Source organism: Agelaius tricolor, unplaced genomic scaffold (assembly GCF_023055355.1).
Source record: "Agelaius tricolor isolate 1412-34295 unplaced genomic scaffold, bAgeTri1.0.p SCAF_8, whole genome shotgun sequence".
NCBI lineage: Eukaryota > Metazoa > Chordata > Aves > Passeriformes > Icteridae > Agelaius > Agelaius tricolor.
In genome coordinates, this window is record NW_027269268.1 from 47,884,560 (window position 1) to 47,906,239 (window position 21,680).

A 21,680-nucleotide genomic window follows, 5' to 3' on the forward strand; every position below is an offset into this window, starting at 1 on the left:
AAGTCTAGGATATAAGCAGGGCTGGTTTTCTCCCATTACTCTGTGCAGGCACGGACATGCCTTACTAAGAATATTTTACCTGTTTTTACCTAGCTAGAAAGTTTTAGGTGAGATTCCAGATTTCATAGCTGGATATTTTTACTGCCTCTTGAGACACAGTTTAATATCATATGTTTTTGAGACATTGGGGTAGATTTCCACTGCTAGTTTGGAGCTATCCCTACCTAGCCCTGTGATGAGGTCTAGAAAAGTACAGGAGCTCTGCCATTTAGTGACTGAAGAAGCTTCTAAGAAGCCCAAGTGGACTTTGACATGAAAACTAGGGACAAGATAAAATAACTGTCTCTGTTTTTGTATCTAATCCCTGGGAAAGTGACCCCAGTAAACCAGGACAGGTCTCCAATATGCAACATGTACCTTTTAAAGGCTGCAGCAGTGGAAGTCCCTGGAAGCCTTTTCCATCCATCACCTATAAATGTTCCCTAGCCAAAGATTCCCAAACTATATGTTATGAATTTGGGAACTATTGATTATATGAGGATTCTGATATACAAATCACAAGGTAAAAAAGTACCTTCTTTTTTTGAGAGATACTTTAGTGTATAAAATCTGTATTTTTCAGAGGAGAGAAAACCATTAAAACAAACATTTACGTGAAAGATGATTTTGTCAAGTGGCACATAACCTCAATCTTATAGAGGACATCTAAGGAAAATGTAGTCATTTCTTGATGTTTTGTGGTCAATATATTTTATAGCAGACTCCTTTCCTTTTATTTTTAATTTCTAAGGTTCCTTGATGTCAAGGATGCACGTTCCCATTTCTCTGCATCAGATAACGGTATCTGTCTGTTTTCTTCTGTATTTCAAGGGCTTCTATTCTGAAGTGTTACTTCTTTGTCGTTACTGCAACTCACTTCAGCACAGTAATTTAATTGATTATCAATGTTTCAGATTCCAATTCTTTGGATTCTTAAGCCAAACTTTTTCAAGGTATGTTTAACATTATATATGGTAATAATTTTCAACATCCACTTTTATTATTTCTGTTGTTTCTCCTTAAGTTACAGAATGTTCTTACAAAGAGTCAGCACAGATATCAAATCTATATTTGAAATAGTCTCAGTTGATAGCCAGTGTATTATAATTTATCATTATACAGCTATCCCACATTCTCATGTTGCATTGCTTAGAACATTCATTCCAGGATTCTTTTTAGCCTACGGATTATTAAATTTCTAAAAAATTTACAGACATCCAAGCCAAAAAATGACTGAAGTAGTCACATTCAAACCACAGAGTTCCCCCACCTTTATGTTGATGATGCTTAAATTGAATCAATGGTGTGATTTCCTGAAGGATCAGAACACAAAGGGTTAGTGCAGAATCCAGCTTTATTTAATCTTCATTAGTGATCTGGAGGTGGAAGCAAACAGCTCATTAACAGAATTTGCAGATGCTAATAAATTGAGAGAAGTTATGTACCCGAGGGAAGATTGCAAAATAATAAAAGGGCATCCAACAGGGGTTTAAAATGTGGACAGAAAAAAACAATTTAACTCAGGAGAGCTAGTATTAATACAACTCAGAAAATAATTAAAAGCACAAATAAGAATGCAAATTAATTCCATACCTCACAGTAGAGAATGAGACATTGCATCAGCAGAAGAATATCTATTCTTATAGGTATTTGGAAAGGAAAGCACAAAACTTGATTTAGAAATAGAGCCCATCATTGATGATCAGCAAAATAGGCAGGCAAAATGGATACTTAGAGGCATAATGCAAGATGCTTCCGCTTTAGGATTTTCTGTGAACTGATGAAGTCTCTAATTTACTATACATATCATTGGATTCCTGCAGGAGATTTTTCATACCTTTAGTTGTCCAAATATTGTCATTTTTTAATCAGTCTCTTAGGAAGTTTACTAGATTTAAACACAATGAAAATTTACATAATAATATGACATTTGGAATTTGAAAATATAAAGATTGCTTATGCCTTTTGACCCTTATTAATTTTTATGAATTAGATGATTATTAATTTTATGAATTAGAAAAGATTAAGAACTTTGTTAAAATAAATAAATTTAGGAATTGCTGCTATTAAATAAAGAGTAAGTATTACAACCCTTTGACCTGGCAGGAAATATTCACAAAGCTACATCATTGTTTTATAAATTTTATTTACAGAGTTAAATAACAATGCTGTGGTGGTTTAAACTATACATTGTTGGATTTAACCATTAATATAAATTTCTATATTTGGACCTTTATAGCTGAAGACAGTGACATGTTAAAAAAAAACAGTGAAAGCAATAATTATAAGATCATAGGTTTTTAAACTTCTCTTTTATTCCTACATTAGATTTCTTCACTGTGGGAAATAACATCTCAGATATACAGAGAAATAAAACTTGTGCTGCTTGCTTTGGCTAGCTTTAAAGTTAGTCATGAGCTCATGAGGACATAATACCATTCAGATGTGAGCCTGAGGTTTTGCTAAACATTTCCAACAATTTTGACAGCTAATCCTTGTTTCTTTTATATTTAGAAAGCTAAAAGTATAATTAAATGTTCAGTTTGTGTAGTTCATTTTCCAAACATAATACAGGTCGCTGTATACATAGCGTTTTCACTCCAGTGATTTCCTAGCCATAGCACTTTTGTCCTTACCTTTTATCCTTATTTAGTTGTTTAATGTTCATATCAAACCAGAAAATGTTCCCTTTCTATTCCCAATACAACCATTCTTCTTGCTCTTCTGCCTTCCTTTTATTAGAGTGATATTTACTGCAGTAGCACTTCTTCTGTTTTCCCTTTCCTTCTCTAATTGCATTGCAGACTATTTGGAATGATTCCCTCTGTCTCTAAAGACTCTTTAAGATCAGATTAGTTGATCATGTCATCATTTTTGCAGTCCCTTAGTTGGTGGTGGCCTAGAGCTTCTCATTTTGAGCTTCACTTAATATGATGTTCTCTTGTCATTGCCACTCAAGCATATGTATCGCAGCTGTGAAGCTGCAGAACATGCAGGTTTTGGCAGCTACCACACTTGCTTTGTGTTTGAAGCAGATGAGATAAAAAAGAGCTGTAGCATCCTGAGACACAAATGATCACATATGGGGGAGAAGGAAAGAAAATAAAGATTGTGTAGGCTTTGACCTCAAGTGCACATTTTTGTGTGACTAGTTGCCTAATGATACACATCTGTGAAATCAACATTGTATGCCCTCTAAAAAAGGGCAGCTCAATTTGTTGATGTTATTGTGGACTGACAGAGCATGATCTGATCAGCATCTGTAAAGTACAATTGAACTCAAGAAAAATGAGTAATACTGGAAACACGTAGGCTTTGCAGACAAGCAGAGGAGGATGAGCAATGGAATGGAATTTCAGCTAATATGTGTGGTATGTCTGGAATCCCTACCTGAGACATAGTACTAAAATTGAATTTCCCAGAAGAAATATAGGACTGTCAGAGAAACACCACTGGCAGCATGAGAAAAAAAAAAAATGGTCATTGCTTTCAATCTGTTATTTATCTGCTTTACAAGCATAAATCAGTCATTATGCTTTAACACAAATAGTTAACATGTCACTTTCCCCTATGCAATTCCTCAGGTATCCAGTGAGGCAATCTCCTTGGCTGTCAAACACGTGTACCTTGGAATTGCACTCCCATACATTTAGGGCCAGGTTTGCTGTCTTTCACCAACTGGAGCCCCCTCATTCATCACACTAGGTCAGGTCACCAGCCTAGTGCTGGTGGGCTTGCTTGGCCAGCTTCCCTGCGTGGCAGCTGCAGAGTGCTGACTGTGATTAATCATGTTGCAGTTACAGTGCTATATTAATTGTTTTGATTCACAGACAAAAAGAAAAACTTTCAGTTGTTAGGTCTCTAACAAGACACAAGTTGCTACTTTAGCTTCTCATAATCAGTATTAAAACACTGAGAAACAGTATTAGTCTCTTATTTTCTCTTGTGATTATGATTCAGGCTACTGAGCATCATGAAGTATCTTACAGTCAAATAAGCTAGCACTGTTTTGAAGATTGTAAAATAAATTCATAATTAGGGTATATTAAGATTTATTTTTATTTCAAGGTTTCATATTTTCTCTAAAAATGGTCATCTGTTGAGCTCTTATGATCAATAGCTTTTGCAGTTTGTAAAAAAACTTAAAGCCCAATTGTCTGAAAATGCTTCCCCCCTTTCCCTACCAAAAAAAGTCAACAGTTTCTTGGATTCCCATCCTCAGCCACAGAGTCCTCACATCTTCCACACTGTTGTTCATCTGATACACGGTGGGTGAGCTGGTGATCAGAAATTATCCACTTGAGTGGTGGAGGGAGGGATTGGTGTTTCTTTACTGATATCTTTATTAGTCCACTGTGGAGAAAAAGAAACGTCCTCATTGACAGAAAGCCAACAGACATGTATGGTGAGAAGGAGTTGCAGAGAGGAGGACAGAAATCTGTTCTGACAGCAGAAAGCATGAAACTCACCTTCAGCATCTGGTCCACAGCTTGCTGGGTTAAATAAAATTTTTCCCATTGGGTTGGAATCCCGGTAAATTCTGCATTGTTTATTGATTTTTATGGTGTCTAACTTATAATACTCACAGCTGAATGCTCCACATAGGTGTGAAAATCCAACAACACACTTTATTTTACTGCTTATTCTATTTTTAGTTCAGCATTCAGGCAAATCCTCACTGAATTCTTCTCTCATTCTTGCTTGTAAAACCATGAGTATCTCTGTTGAAGACAAGCAAATTATGGTGCTGCAGAAGTGGACAGAGGAAAATACCAGAGTGGTTGTTCTTGGGTAGATAACATCCCCCTTGGATCTAGCTGAGGATGGGGTGACATGGTAACAAAGAGCTATCCAGCTCCTTTTTTCTTTCTGTTTGGAAGCTTCTAGCCCAAACAAGTTTCCTGTAACCCAGAAAAATTATTCTCTACTTAATGTATCTATTCAAAACAACAACAATAACAAAAAAAAAACCACCAAAAAACCAAACCAAAAGAAAAAAATTCAATGCATGTTGTCCTTTCTATCCACTGTAAAAGGTTATGTGTTCTTTGAGGAACAAACTGCAGAGAAGCTAAAGGCTCCACTAGGTTTTTCTGCACTGGTTGATGACATTAGTACCTTTGGCTGTGTGCCTTGCCTCTCTGCTCATGCTGAATATACTACAACAGATGCATTCCCCTCAACAAAATTCCTTCATAGGTTTGTTTGTGGTCAGTATTCTGCTGTCTTTCATTACTTGAATTAATATGTTGATCTGTGAACTTGAGTGACTCAGGTAACAAAGCATGCTTCCTTCTACCCCTCCTGCTATAAGCCAGTAAATTCTGATAAATCAGATAAAAAGTGGATATCATGTTTTATCATGTTGCTATTAAATCCATTGGCAAACATCTTTCAGAGTGCTAAGAAAAATAGCAAGAAACCATCCAAATCTCAGAATGCTGAAAAAGAAGCTATTTCAGATATTTTATTACATCTCATTCTCTTTAAGGTTGTTCCAAATATTTTTTTTTCTTAATGTAGAAAGCTACTTATTGGAAGAAATCAGTCTGTAATCATCTTGTCTACATAAGGCCATGAACTTTAGCTTTTAGGTCAAAGAAATGAATCAAAACTTTGTTCCCACAAAAGTCACCATAACTACCAGCCACACTGACAAAGGATTTATTTTTGATTCAGTACCAGCTAATTGTATGTGATGATACACATTTCAATGCATCATACAAAATCAAGCAGAACAAAAACCTTATAGTGAGGCAATCATAATATAAAATGCAGTATCTTTTGTCATACAAAATTCACTTTTGTTTTTGTGCAGATGGACCAGTACATGTGAAGAGTTGGAGTATTTTAACATGTCCCTTTAGAAACTGGGATAGAAATAAAAGCTCTGCAGAGACAGATAAAAGTGATAAATAGAATACACCAAATTTTCCAATACCTTAGCTCTGAACCAGTGCCTATCTAGTTTAAAGGATAAATAATTCAGGGGGAGAAGCAGTATCTAAGAGTGACCTAAGAGTAGGAGGGATCTCCTGGTGGAAATACATTTGATGTCTTTACTGCTGACAGAGGAAATAAAGTGAAGATATAAATGGAGTGTATGGCTGAAACAGCAGCACTTTGATCTTGGACTGTCCTTTTAAAAAGCTCTGCATCCTTCAGACCATGGTATATGTTAAATCAGCTGTTATGTTTCTCCATCTACATGTGGGGGAAAATGCTGTTACAGAGAACAGGGCTAAAAAACTCAACACTGAATTTCAAAATCTACAACAGAGAACCCTTTAACCCAGTCGTGGTCATAATCAAATATCTGCCCTCATAAATCTTTATTGTTCTTAATGAGCAAGAGTTTCAACAATTATTGAGCTGTGAGTGTATGTTAAAGCCTCCCAACCCCCACCTATATACCTAAGATTAGTCAGAGAATTTGGTGAAGTTTCTGGTGCCTAAAATAATTTCTTTGATTTTATGGATAATAGTTTGTGGGACTTCTAAAACAATAACAGGTTGTTTTGTTTTTTTTTTCCAACTCTTTTTCTTTTATGACAGTTATATTCAACAGACACTGGAATGGGGTGCATCTCACAGGAATATCAGAAAAATTGTGAAAATATTGGGCATCCTGTCTTCATTGAAATTTGTGCTGGCAACAGAACCCAGTGGTGGAAATGTGAAATGGAGGTAGCATTAGGTAATAAAGGCAATGAGGGACAAACTTTCCTGCTTTTTTTCATTGCAATGCTTGAAGACATTTCATACTGTTACAAAGCCTTCTGCTTAGACCTTCACCAGCTCATGTTAGAGCTGCCTTGATCCTTCAGTTTAATTTTCTAAATCCTAGAGGGGATGTGCCATTTTCTCTGCTTCACCTAAATCACAGAGGTATGTGGGTGACTATAACCAAAACAGTTCTCTAATTCTGTAGCCAAGGATGTTTCAGCTTAGAGAAGCTGAACTACATTTTCCAACTGAACTCACTCCTGAACTCCTGCACTGCAGCTAAGTTTTAGCATGGACAAGCACTTTTCCCTCTGGCTTTTCCATATTTGACCACACTTACAGTGTTGCAAGGGGAGGGCACAGAAGAGGGTGCAGAAGCAGTTATTCCATCTCTGCCTGCTGGTACCCCTCTGCAGCTCCCAGCCTGACCCACTTCCCTCCCTGCCTGCTGTTTTCAGGAGGAAGGCAAAAAGCCTCTCCCTAGAAACAATTGGTAAAGAACTGGCACAGATTTTCTTCTTTGACATACTATGCATACTTTCCTATGTATTTCCATTCTTATGCATTTTCTTAACAAAGAGATTGCCTGTATAAATAAATAGTGAGGCAATCACACTTCCTGTTAGGAAGATCTGGAGTTCAATTCAAATGGCTGTTCTGGTTTTGTTATGTGTCTCTATTTTGGTGGCAGTCATGAAAGGCAACTAATCCACAGCTGCCTATCTTCCCAATCCCCATTCAATGATTTAATTTCAATGGTATCTCAATGCCTAATTCTTCTCAATACTTCTGAAAAACACCACTATACAACTTCAAGTGCTTCATATACCAGTATTATTTTAGGTTATCTCAGCTACAGAAGATTGATTTCAAAATAAGACACTCTTTAACATCTTGTACCTTCTCCCTGTTCACTTACATATTACTTAGGTCAGCAGTTTTAGAGTAACTACAGATTTATTCATGAATGTGTCTCTTGTCATTTTGACTGCACTAAATTTGGCATCAAATTGCTCATCAACATCCAAAATGCTTTCTCTGGTGGTAGAAGAAATAATCAAATTGTCATCAAAGATCAGTAAATTAATGTTTACATTTTGTGTTTGAATTCTCTAGTTCCTCAAATACTGTTCACAGAACAAGGAGAAGACTAAATGGAAAATGTCATAAGAGCCTGATTAGAAGTTATATATTGTAGCAGACTTACAAAAGTTGTTGCAAAACCGAATCCCTAAATGTGTTTACATATTCATCTACCTACTAACTAACATGTTACCCAAGATTCAGTCATTCCTAAAAATAATCTTCTGCCTCAGTGGCATGATGTCTTCTTTTTCTTGCCTTTCTTTGCCTTTTCTTGTTTTCAGACTAATTTTATAATTTTTATTTTAAGCTTTTTGCATACTTAGATACATTAGTAACATACCTTTTCAGTGCCTGTGCTTTGGTATGATGTCTCCAGATTAGGTATTCTTTTTTCCACAGTTGTATATTTTTATAGGCATAGTAAAAAATAGAGGCAGTCCTTCTTGTGAAAATATTGAGGATAGAATTTGTTCAAAAAATATATTCCCCGCTATTTCTGATATGCCAAATATTGCCATTTTGATTTTATTTAAAATTTTATTCCCTCAGTATACCCACTTTATCCCAGAGTCTTTAAGTATATTTGTGCTGTATGTACTGGCTTTAAAACAGTACCTGAAACAGGACCAAAGGCCAGCTCTGCAGTGAAGGCAAAGATACAGCTGTAATACAAGGTAACTATTTTACACAGGACTAATGTCACAGTCATAAATTAATATATTAAAAAAATTAACATCCACCCAACCTTTCTCTGTCTTCCATTTCCACCCATCAAAGTATGCACGGCCATGCCAGGAAGCATCACCTGGAACAGGCAGGGACAGTAAGTAGGAGCAAGACAGCTATTCATGACCCTACTGAAAATAAGAGGGGTTTTTTTAATTACTCAGATGTAGTTACACAGATATCTATCAACTCTTCAGTCAGATGAGCATTGATGCTACAAAAGTTAAAAAAACATATGTATCACATGGAAAGAAATTTCAATGTTTTTCTCAAAATACAGAAATAAATCCAATTGTGGAGATGTTTTTCATGGCAAAAGTCTATTTTCTGTGATGATTTTTTGGCTTTTTTTGGTGGTTTGTTTTGGGTTTTTTTTGGGGGGGGGTTAGTTTTGTTGTTGTTCGTTGGTTTTGGTTTTGGGGTTTTTGTTTGGCTGGTTTTGTTTTGGTTTGGTTTGGTTTTTTTTTAAAGAGAAGAAGAATGGATTTTTCTAGTGCACTGCCTTCTGTTGTGGGGGAAAGGGTCAGACAGTTGTTGCTAACTGCTGAAGGCAGAAGGAAATCTGATACTGGGAAGCATCTTCTGGAGTGCCCAAGAACAGTCTGCAGGCTGCTGTAGGACCCCTGCAGGAGCTCAGCCTCTGCTGGAGAGCTGCTGCTGCTGATGAAGCAGAGCTTGGCTGAATCTTGCCACTGGGAGAAGTGCTCTTTTGAGAGAGCATGAGCTCATAAACATGACATTGTCATGTTGAGCTTCTTGAATGTGTGCTGACAATACCAAATCAATATTTTGATCAAGTATTAATCAAAAACGCCTGATGTTATTGGTAAGCAAAATAATATTTGGTGTATTTAAATGCAGTAGAAGCTGAGCTCAGTTTTCAATCTGTAAAGAACATGATGAATATTGCAAAGGGTATTTGTTTGTTTCTTTCACACTGTCCAGCATTCAGCAGAAATTCCCTTCTCAGGCCAAGGTGATGCATGGGATTCACAGATCCATGGATCATAGCAGAATGCTTTCTTTCATGTTAATGGCTTTTTTTGGTTGATAAATGAATTGCTTTCTGTGTGATAGAAGATGTATGTGTGCATACACTAAGCAAGAGAAGGTGAATTAGTAATTTGCTGACTTTCTAACCTGGCAATGCATGCAAATTTCTAGATTTAGAGAAATTCTGTAGGAAATATGTAACAAAGATGCAGTTCTAGTTCCTCATTTGAGTAACTAAAAGTGTAAATGTATGAGTATTGTTCTTAACATACACAGCTTTGAGTCAACAGCTAAGCTATGTTATATATACTTAGCTGCTTATTAAATACATTTAATTGAAGGAAATATGAATCCTCGGATGAATATTATTCAAGTTTCAAATTGCAACACTTGAAGGAAAGGACATGCAGTGATTTTAAGAAGATGTTGAGACAGTTCACTCTGGCTAACTGCAGGTTCAGTCTGACATTTCAATCAGTTTCTAATATACTCCAACAATTATTTCAATAGACGATGATGAAATAATTTGATTAATAGTATATCATTTACACTTTTTACTTAGTATTCAGATACCTCCAATTTCCCTTTATTAAAAAAAAAAATCCTCAAAAAACAGAGGAGAAATTTTCAATCTATACAGAAAGACTTGTGATGAGTAATGTGGCTTAAAATCAGCAAGGTTTAAAGTGTGTTTGTTTTACTTACTGTCAAAAAATGTTGTGATGTTAAGAAGTGCAAGTGCTGTCTCCCAAGACGCCTGGGGTGAAATCTTGAACCTACCAAGATGAATAGGAATTTTGTCCTTAACTTCATGGATTTAAGCTTATATGTGTTAGTGTGTCAGAAGTGACTAAGAGCATAAAATCTCAGTCCCACCTGGGAGCTATCTCTGACAGTACAAATCTAAGAAACAAGTTGAGTAAAGAGAGGTAAGAAGTTATTTACCACAAGATATATAGCCACAAGACATAGAAATCTAAACACTAATAATTTTGCTTAGATATCTTCCATCCCTTCCTCATATTCAAGTAGCAGAGATAGAAGTAATTTGTTTCCAAATATATCCAGTGAGATTATTAGCCTCTTATAGCTCTGATTCCTGTAGATTTTGATTGTCTGCATTGATACCATGCTAATATTTTCTTTGCAACATTCAAAATATATTACAGGAATGTTAACCAAGGTCTCATCTCAGCCATTGTAAGAAACATGGGTGCATGTAAGTAAGATAGAGCCATGAAGGCACAGGTTTAATTTACATAGGGATTGAAGATTATTACTTGAACTTAGAATATCTGAACATCCCCAGTAGGAATGCCTCCTCAATTCTGTGGAAGAAAATATTTATTTAGGGTTGTATAGGTTTTAAAATTAAACACTTAGGTTATATTTTATTCTGTTTAATGATTGATCTTCATGTCCCATAAAAGGATAATAATGTTTAAATTTGGGGGAAAAAAATTGAGCTCCATGTGAAGAACATTTTTCTGCAGCAATAGACATCCCATAAGTAATGGATTTATGTCCAATGCCTTGCAATATGAAGCAATACTTGACAGAGATAAATCAGCCTGAGAAAACTGAAAAAAGCATGAATCAAAAGAAAGGGGGAAAAGAGAAGGTATTAAGACCAGACAAGTATAAAAAAATCTAAGTTAACTGAATAAACATTATGAAAACAAAATATAGCCAAGGGAATAGTAAGGAAGTAGCATAAATACTTCAAAGCAAGTCTTATTTTCATGAAAAACAATATTATGATTAGTCTCAGTTTTCTAGCCTAAAGGTATTTCGCTAAAATTCTTTTGTACATTATTCATATTCTCAGTATAAAGAGCCATGTTGGCTCTGTGATGACTGGTAGCAGGATAACAACAGAAAGAGCTGCTTTGCTCTTTGCTTGTATTTCTTATTTGGGCTCAAATGGTAAAGTGGCAATGGAATTTGGCACTCTAGTGTCTACCTCCAGTCTCACAGCTAGAATTTGATTCCCAGCATTCACAGCATCCTTTGAAAATGATGAGTCAGACAGATCCTGGCAGACTTCCAGGTCTTGGTTACATGTGTGAAAGGACACTGCTTTTCCTTTAAAGAAGGAAAAGAAGTAAAAAAAAAAAAAATCTAAGATGAGAAGTCAAAGTTTTGTGCCCAGAGAGAAGGAGGATGGACTGAATTTGCATTAGAAACCTCTGCACCCAATTAGGGAGTAGAGGAATGTACAGTACCCATAAGGATACATCTCTTAAATTTCAAATTCTCAAGAGAAAGGGAGGAAACAAATGTTATAATGATTTTTGTTTTAAAGACATGTTTTGTAAGATTAAAAGCAATCCATTAAAAAATGAATATAAAGTAATGAAAGAAATCTACATCTTTAGAATCACTTTTCACCTTTCACCAAACATCAATTAGCATATTATAATTGATGTCTTAAACATTTTTCTTCATTGAAACCCATATGAGTTGGAGATATTATGTGAAATTCCTCACAGAAAGGAACAAGCGAAGACCTTCGGGCAATGGCAGAGGTGGAAATTACCTGAACCACCAGCAGAACCACCTTGCTCAGAAAACCCAGGATTGAGGTCTGGAACCTGGGTCCAACCTGGGTTCCAAAACTTCCCCAAATTCAAGAAAAGTTGGTACGATATCTTTCATTTAACCCAGAGCCCCTAATTTCTGATGAACTAGAGACAGGGGTAAAGGGGTTCACATTCACTTTATGCCGCACACAAGGGTGACCTCTTCTGGTCAAGGACAAAACTGTCGACCACTCTCAACTGATTTTTCAACCTCGTTCTTTAGCCTAAGTGAAATTTCTTACCTCTGAAGGGAAGTACCCAAAACCTCCTTAACATTGGGACTTCATTCATTAGAAAAAGGAAAAGTCCAAATGTGCCTGCTGTATCAATCTGAAGTGTGATATGTCAATTTGATATATCAATCATTTATAGGTACTTATGGTACATTCTAAGTTACCCCAAGAATAGATTACCTGGTTCCATGCTTGCCACTTTTAACTCTGCACAAGTTCAGAGTGCAAATCTGCAAGAAAAAACTTAAAAAGAGTGCTGATTTGTTAACTGTATTTGCAGATGGAATGGATGCAATTGCATACACAAATATAAATTCCCTGCTGTATTTCCAAAGGAGGTGGCTTTGTCAGTAACTGCTGCTGAATGTGGCTGGAAGGAAGTTTAGGAGCATCCCCAAAGGGCACCAGAGGCCAAAATGTGTTGGATGAGAGCCCAGAAGACTGAAGTGAAATCCTGACCAGCAGAGGTATCAATGAGTGTTTTGTAATCAGGCTCAGCAACACCACAGTTCATCCTTAAGTCTTAAAAAAATTATTCATATTTTAAAATTTTATAAATGCATAATACCACGTGTGCTGGAAAATTATTTCATTTAAACAGTAAAAGAATAATATTTATTTTTTAATACTAATAATTTACTGAGATTTTCTCAGCAGAAATGTTTAAATTTTTCTGTAAAACAGTGACAGGAATAAACCTGTAAATGATCCATTTCAAAGTAGTTTGAAAACTGACTATCTTCTTTTGCTATTAGGATGAAAATACAGACATTAAGTCTTTGTTATGGTTGGTGGTTACCATAAGACATACATAAAATGTATGGAAGGCTGCTTAAATATTTTCAGTGCAATGACTGAGTCTTCTTAAATATTGTAGCTGTTACAACAGATGAAGTTCCATCTGTGGTTGGTAGTAATGCAAGTTAAATTCAATATTGTGTTAAAGTCATTCTCTTGTTGATGGAATTTCAATTTACCAGGCACTAAAAGGGTGCTTTTTCAAGAGAAGGTTAGAAACTTTTTTGAGAGCAATTGTGAATACGATTGCTGCCCTTTCAATAACGGATATTTTATGACATCAGTTCTCAAATTCTGAATTCTTGAGACACAAAAGCAGTAGAGAGCTAAATTAATTCTTTACTCTCAATTGCTTTTTGAAATATTCTTTGCAAAAGATGTCTGTCCTTATCTCTGAGGAGCATCCAGCATCCAATCCAGTATCCATGAACTTTGTTTATAAACATCCTGATTATTTCTAAAACTGTATTTAAAACTCATTGCTTTAAACTTTAAAAATAATTTAATAGGAAATATGAATGCTGTGATACCTGGGAGCCTAAAATTGTACTTGAAGCAAAATACTTGATCTTCCCCGTAGCCGAAAACTGCTTTTAGTAGTCACCAAGAGATGAACATATCTGCATTTCCAAGAGGTACAAAGAGAATAGGTTTCAATGTAGATCCCATCCAGGAAAAGGTTTGATCTTAACAAACATAGATTGTTCAGTGCTGTGAACTTCAGCCCAGCTTGGACACAGATAACAGAATTGTATAACTGTAATTTTATTGATTTAATTCATCTAGGATTTTTCTTTGTGGTTGGAAAGGAGCTTTAAATATATAAGGGAAGATTTGGTCACTGGGAGCTAAAATGCTTTACTTTATTGAGGAAACATCTGGAAAACTCAGACACTTTCATATATGATGTTGGCAACATCAAAGCAGAACTCCGAGCATATTCAGATATAATTGGGAAGTCATTGAAAATCTTTCCATTATAACTTCTAAACTGCCCCAGCTGCTAAGAAAAACACTGCCACACTGCCACTGGCAGTCACACACAGACCTGTTTGAGAGCTCTGACTCATACAATTCAAGTGGCTGGGAATCTCACCGCTGCCACAGGAAACAGGCAATTTCCAGGATACCTCTATTCAGGGCAAAAGCCTTTGTTAAATGCTTGGCTTTTTGATTGAAAATATGGAGCATGGTGGGATTAAAGGGCACCTATTCAGTCAACAAAATGAACTCTTATAAATTTGCAGCTCTTTGCCTAGTTCCTCCTGTTTCTGCAGGGGCAAAAAAGACAGGGGAGCATTGCCATTGTTGTCAGCTTTTTGTTTAATTTTCTCATGTGAAATAATTCATCACATTTAACACTGAGAAATAACTAAAGTGTAAGATAAGTGTATATGTGTGGCTGTGAAAAGGAAATACTTTGAAATCTGCCTTGAAATATTGCTTTCTTTTTTGGTACTCAAGTGCAGAAATCTAAGGAACAGTCTGAGAAATGCCTCTTCACACTGAAGGGCTAATTTTTGGTATGTCCTATCAAAAACACTTATAAGCACTATTGTCTGTTGTCTGGTTTTGATGTGTAGGTGCAGATCCACTTATGAGGATTTCCACTTATTTTTGAAATTTCAACTGACCACTTAGCAGTAGAAAATAGAAAAGCATGGACAACTTCTATGGAGGAAATATAATAAAAATTCTAGGATGCAGCAGAGTTCATGAACATACTAGCAATCTTATTTAGCTCAGATCTTATTATCCTGCATCTGAATTTGTGTTATGTAATGCAAGCAAAAATTCACAATTAAGAATATTTCTTTTGTTAAAAAAAAGAAATACATATATAAAATGGGGAAGCATGCAAAATAATTTCAAAATGCAGGGTTTGTATCACAGCTGGATACCTCAACAGTGATAGTTCATCAGTTTAAAAGAAAATTCACTGAGTTTTATAGGTCATTTTATAAGAAAAGGAATCAGTCACTTCTCATCATATCAGACAATCATATTACTGGGGTCAGGGATTCTGTTTTAGACAAGGTGGGACTGATGAGCTTTAGAGTTCCTCTGTGACCACATTGTTATATCAAAACCTCAGGATATCAGATGAGGCAGTCAATGCCATGCAGACAAAAGTGCCTACTCATAGTGGCTTCGAGAAACTGCACTGAACCTTCCAAATTAGTTATATAATAGAATGAAAAGAACTGTGGGTTTAGTTCATCGCCTGACATTTTGGGAAACAGATTTCAGGTCAGAAGCCAGGTCAGCATCCACTCCTCAGATTTGCATTTCCACAGATAATTAAATATCACATGCCATAAAGGAGATAAAAAATCAAATCCTAATGCATACAGGAAACCAAGAGTCATACTTGAAAGTCTTATATCATCCTGACCAGGAATTCTCTTACCAAAAGACTTAGCTTCTGACATCAGATCTAGAACCTACATCATCAATTTAATGATTACAGCTTCAGTGGTCAGTTCATGCCTGAAGGTTAGCTTGCCACAGCCATTTTCAAGATATGTAGATGTACACATAGCCACCACCTGTCAAGATTACCCTCAAATGTCCTTTTAGAAGTAAATCTTCTAGTCTGATACTCTTCCTTAGATTCTTACAAAGAATTTTGATCTTGTTTCTTTTTCTGCCATTTGTTAACAAGGGCAGTCACAGACATGATTTACTGACACAGCTAGAAAATGGAGATCTTGAATGCCAAACTTCAGATATGGCAGTAATCTAACTATAAAAGATCCATGGCAACTGCTAACTACTTCCCAAAGTTCAGATGGTGCTACTGTGTCATGGGAAGGGAGCCTCTCTCATCTCCTGCCATTCCCAGTCCTTGTCTTTATCTTTACTAAGCTGCTTCAATCCTCTCCTTCCCAGAGGAAAGGAAAAAAACTTAAAGCCCTCCCCAGTCACAAACATACACATAAGTTTCTATGACTTTTGGGGCTGGAAACCCATCAGCCCTCGATGATTCCCAGCACCTGTGCATGATTTCCTTACAAAATGGGACCAGCTGCGTTTTTAAGGGCCCCAGAACTCTCATGCTCTGTAATACTGAAGTGGGGAGAAAAAAAATTCTTAAATTTTACTTAAACAAGCACTGGAGTGGAAGATAAATTAGAGCTTATGGACTCATGAACAGGAGGTTAAGCTGAAGGCAGAAACAGAGTAAGGGCAAAGTTGGGAGGGAGTAAGAGGATCTGCTGTAAATCAGGAAAGAACAGTGAAAAAGAAAGAACAACAAGACTGAAGAAAAACAAGTATTCTGGAGAAGATGTAAAGCATAGGCAAGGAAGGAAAGCAAGACTAACTCTGCATGCATAAGGGAAGAGACATGAGGTACAGTAGAAAAATGAAAACTAGAATTAATACGAATGTGGGCAAGGATATTAAGGTGAAAAAATCACTTTTGCTTATAAACAAGGAAAATAAAACCCCAGCTGTTGACTTACTATATTTACTTGGTATATAGTGAAAACTGGAAGAACTTACTTATAAGGAGGAGTCAGCTTTAGAAATTATTTCAAAAATAGGGTTTGGACACAGTAGACCACAACATCTGTTCAGAAGCCATTATGGTCCATTGTGCAAATTTTTCTTAGTTCAGTGCTTATTGGCTTAATAGAGTGCTCAGCAGGAATCCTTATGGTCCCTTCTATTAATCTTGCTGTCAGCCTTGCACAAATTCCATACTTAAAAAAATATCCCCACCCCTTAGCCCCCTACACTTACAGCATGACAAGAATGCAGAGGGAGTCAGACCCACTCTTCAAAAAACAGAAGGCTGCACAGTGAAAATACTGTGCATTGCAGGGGTAACAGGGGAGAAAGAGACACATTGCTGAGCTTGACTTCCTCTCATTCCCTTTTCTTTTATCTAAACACCTTATTTTTTTCTGACCCTCTGTTGTTTTTCACAGAACCAGAGATTTTATACTCTTCTGAAGTATAAGTCATCTGTCCCTCATCACATTCCAAAACACAAGGGACAGAGTTCTACTCTTCGCTCATCCCTATCTGCATCTTCCACTCAAAACGATCACATAAGCAGAGCTTCTAGCCCAAGGACTGACAGATATCTTCTTGATGTTTGTCTGAATGAAAGGCATTAAAAGGATTACTGCAGGAGGGGATATAATTTTTCCTTCTGCAGTCAAAGCAGAGTGTATTAATGGTTTTATTAAGTTTTTGGAATGATACCTCTTAGGCAATGTCCATCTACAAGGCAGTTAGTACAGTTGCCTCAAATAGCTAGAGGAAATCTTGCACTGAAGTTGCATGGGATTTTTTCTAAAAATATCTTTGTTATCCAGTATATGCAAAATAGATCCTGAAACATCATTAATTTTATGTTTTCCCTTCATTCCTGTGCAAGATAAATTGTCAGACAGTTTTTCTTTTCCAAATTAAGTAAGCTTTGATTTATCTTTGAACTAGATGCCGGGCTGGGGTAAATTTTTCCTAATTGAACTGTAGTCCCTAGAAAAATTGCAGAGAGGTGTTGGCATAACCTTAATCACTGTGATTCTGAGGGTTTGTTTAGCACAGCTGTTTGTTTTGGAGTAGTGAATTTAGAGAAAAAAATCTGCATCTTGCACTCCACAAAGCACATCAAGGTCTGAAGGCTACATGCAGTAATTATTGCAAAATACTTAACTTTCATCTGGACTTGATCAGTCCTCTGCATGTAAAACATGTTGAAGATTGCAATCTAGCCCATCTTTCTCTAGAACCAGGATTTTGGTATCACTGAAGAGCTTTCTCATGGATCCTGCCCTGAAGTTCAACCTCTTTTGAGATTACTCTATGAAGAATTGTTGCAATTGCATTAATTTTCTCTCTCTCTCTTTTGAAAATGCTTATACTTACCAAAATCTTTCATGGTGCATCTAAATTTTGCATCTGAAGGTGAGGCTGAATTTTCCAAGTAGTGAGCAGAATGAATAAAGCAACAGACTACAGAAAGCTATGTAAATTATTCACAGGATTTGGGATGTTTGGTTATGTCTTGAATTAATCAGTATGGTTTTAATTACACTTGTTACAAATGGAACGCATTTTTTACTAGAGGATCAAGGAGCCAAGTTTGAAGATAACAGACTTTTCACAAGTTTTGTACCTTCTGTCATGACAGATCAGGCTATCATTCACTGCATGATGTGTATTACTCTTTTAACAGTAATGTTAGTTTTCTTCAGGGCAATGTCATAACAAATAAATATAAAGCATAAATGTGATGTCTTTATATCCTTAGCATCTGAGGTGTGAGATCACCTACATTAGCAACTGCCCTTGAGCTAAACAAGATAGACTGAAAACTCAGATCTCTAGAAGATTTTATTGCTGTTCTTATGGTTAAGAATTTACAGATTAAACTGGTGCCAAATTTTACTGTACATAGCTTGGATTTTTTGGAATTTGTTCAACTTCTAAAAGCCTGTTTTGACAGCACAGATTTGTCTATGGGTAAAATAGCTTAAAAACAGGCAAAATGCAGCTTCCCTTGTAGCTGAAAATAACAAGTTGAAAGGAACTCTGAAAGAATTATATAAAAAAACATTAAGGGACAGACATGGAGTTAGTTACTTGGAGTAAACCAGCATAGCTCTTTGAAATTCAAAGAAGCCACACTGATTTATACCAGATGAGGATCTGCCCATAATAAAATAAGTTTAAAATTTAAATATTTACACAACTGAGGTATTGCAGAAAGTTTAAAAGTAAAATACTTTTCTTAATCTTTCCAGTCAAAGTTCCATGACTTTTTGTGGTTACTGGGATGTTTCCACCATGTTATATTTTTAACCAAGTTACTGGCTCTTAATTTGCTGCAGACCATCATATACCTGTATCTGCATGTAAATCTGAGCTGAAAAAAATTAAGCTGAATAAAAATAATGTTATTTCTTTTTCTAAAAGTGCTTTACTATTAACAAAAGATAATTGCCCTTGAGTTACAAATACAAGGTGATAACTAGAAAAACCAGGTTTGCTAACATATAACATCTGGGCAGTTGTCCTGGTTTCAGCTAGGGTAGAGTGAAAGTATTCTCCACAAAGAAAACCTAAGGAAATTTCAGTGCACTTCTGTTCAGCTGAAGGCTCTCCATAAGTATGATCTTCCAGCCCTTTGAGTTCTCCCTCTGCCTAGTGCTCAGGTCTCAATTCCTGTGGATTCCTTTTCCCAGACATGTACTCGTATTTATCGGCAGCTTCCCTGAAGGCAATGGCTTAGTCTGTGTTGGAGTCCTTGTATGTAAACCAAAGATATTTTAATAAAAACCTCTAGATTAAAGGTGTTCTGCTGGGGACTTCTCAGTACAGTCCTGTGTTCAGGTCCAACTATACCTCAAGGAACATGTGATCCAGTAGTGTTAATGTTTCGTGTAGTTCTTCATGCTGATCCATAGTCCAGATGTTCCAGCAGAAATTATCTGAAAGCCAGTACTCTGCTTGGGACCATTTCTTTTTTTTTTAAATACAAAAAAATGAGTCAAATTATCCACCTGGAATAATGAAAAGAATTCCTCCTCCTATAGGAAAACATCTCATCTTAGTTCACTGATCTTGCAGAAAAAAATAATTAAATCCTCTGAACTTTCACTGTGGCTTCTGATTTTGGAAGCACTTAGTGCATACTACCTGCTCAGTTAGCTGCCCAAGTGTTATTAGAAGTGTCTGGTGTTTCCTTACACAGGTAAGTATATTAGGGCTGAGTTTCAGAAAGTCAAAAGGTGCTTTACCATTGCTGGAATGTCAGCTGTTTAGTATTTGCTTACCAGAAGCACACACAAGTAATTCTCCATTGTAGACCCATTTGTTTTTCATACAAATATGTCTGTATATTAGCTGCACATCTGGAGCTGTTGATTATTTGATTTTTATATGAGTTGAACAAGTTACTTAAATGAGCAAGCACTTTTCAGTGGTCTTTTGGGTCATTATATAGGCTAACCACCTTAGTTGCACAATAATTGAACCCTTCTACATTTTAGTTAAAAATTTCCCTTTGTAATTCAAACTATGATTATTGCTATTCTAAATTTCCAGGTGTTTTACTTAGCATACATTTATTTTAAAACTTTTTTCAGTGCAAATATCACTAATTATCCAAATGTGCTTAAGTAGAAATATGTGTAGATGAAAGATTAAGGGTTAATCTACAAATATAAAAACTGAAATAGCTGTAGAAACACCCTACCCCCTAAAAAGTGCTTTTGTCCTCTTTAAATAGTAGCTTCAGTGTTACTATTCAGGGCAAGATGCATGAGGAATAAACTATTTCTACATGTTGATGTTTTATTCTATAAAACATCCTTCAATACCCTAAAATGCAGTGGAGTTCAAAATTGCTGTTACATATAAAATGAAAATGTTTGAAGTGTTGAGTACAGCAGCATTTTTGGTGGAGGTATTTTGATCATATCAAAATATTATGGACAGAAGTCTAACACCTCAAGGATACAAGACACAAATCCATTTTACATTAAATACATATTTTGCCTCTCACAGTTTTTGATATATTTGTTCTCACTTGCAAAATCCTATCAGATATTACTTTATTAGTCTATTAATTTATTTTGCATTAATAAGGAGAGAATACACATTGTGCTAATGGGATTCATAGATTATACCAATTTGAGAGAAAATTGTTTTAGATTACTGTCACAGTAAAATATAATTTTTTATAATAATTCTTTTTGTTTTACTTGCTTGTGCCCAAAAAAGCCTAATAATACATATGTATATGTACATGTGCAAATATATAAATAGTATGACTTATCTGATTATATTATTATTTAATTATTATTTTATTATGATAAGACATTTTTGAACCACTATTCTGTACGGTTAACACTGCTCCTGTTGGAAAACCATGTAAAATTGCTGCAATAAAGATGAATGGTAACTGTTAGTTACCTTTATTGGTGCTGAGAGCCCCTGAGTGTGACACCTGAAGATGAGACAGGTCAATATATTAAAAAAGCTGAATTTTCCTCAACCAGATGGCTCAGTAGCAGCTAGTAGTGTAACAGACCACCACATGCAGCCAGACCATACATAGTTAGGCAAACAACAAAAATTATGAATGAAGGAGGGACCTGGGCTTTGTCCTGAGAAATACTGCAGCTCAACTTTGACAGAAAATGTTTGGGAAAGAATATCAATGATGCTCACCCCAAGATGAGAAGCCCTCACCAGCCAGCCTGTCAGGGTTGTATTCCAGGGTACTCAATAATCCATTTTATCTGACTCCAGCTGTCGTGATCAGAGGCCAAGCAACAGGTGTCCCTCCCTGGAAGGAAGGGTCAGGGCTCAGGAGATTTTGGGAAGCTCATGCATGGAGTCCAGCTAACAGCTGATGAAGAGACCACGTTGCAGGTAAGAAGAGCTCACAAGAAAGTGAATAGAAGATTTAAGAATGTGTCTAAAGAGTGATGTTAAATTTATATGTGGCTAGAAAAATATATCATTTTTGAAG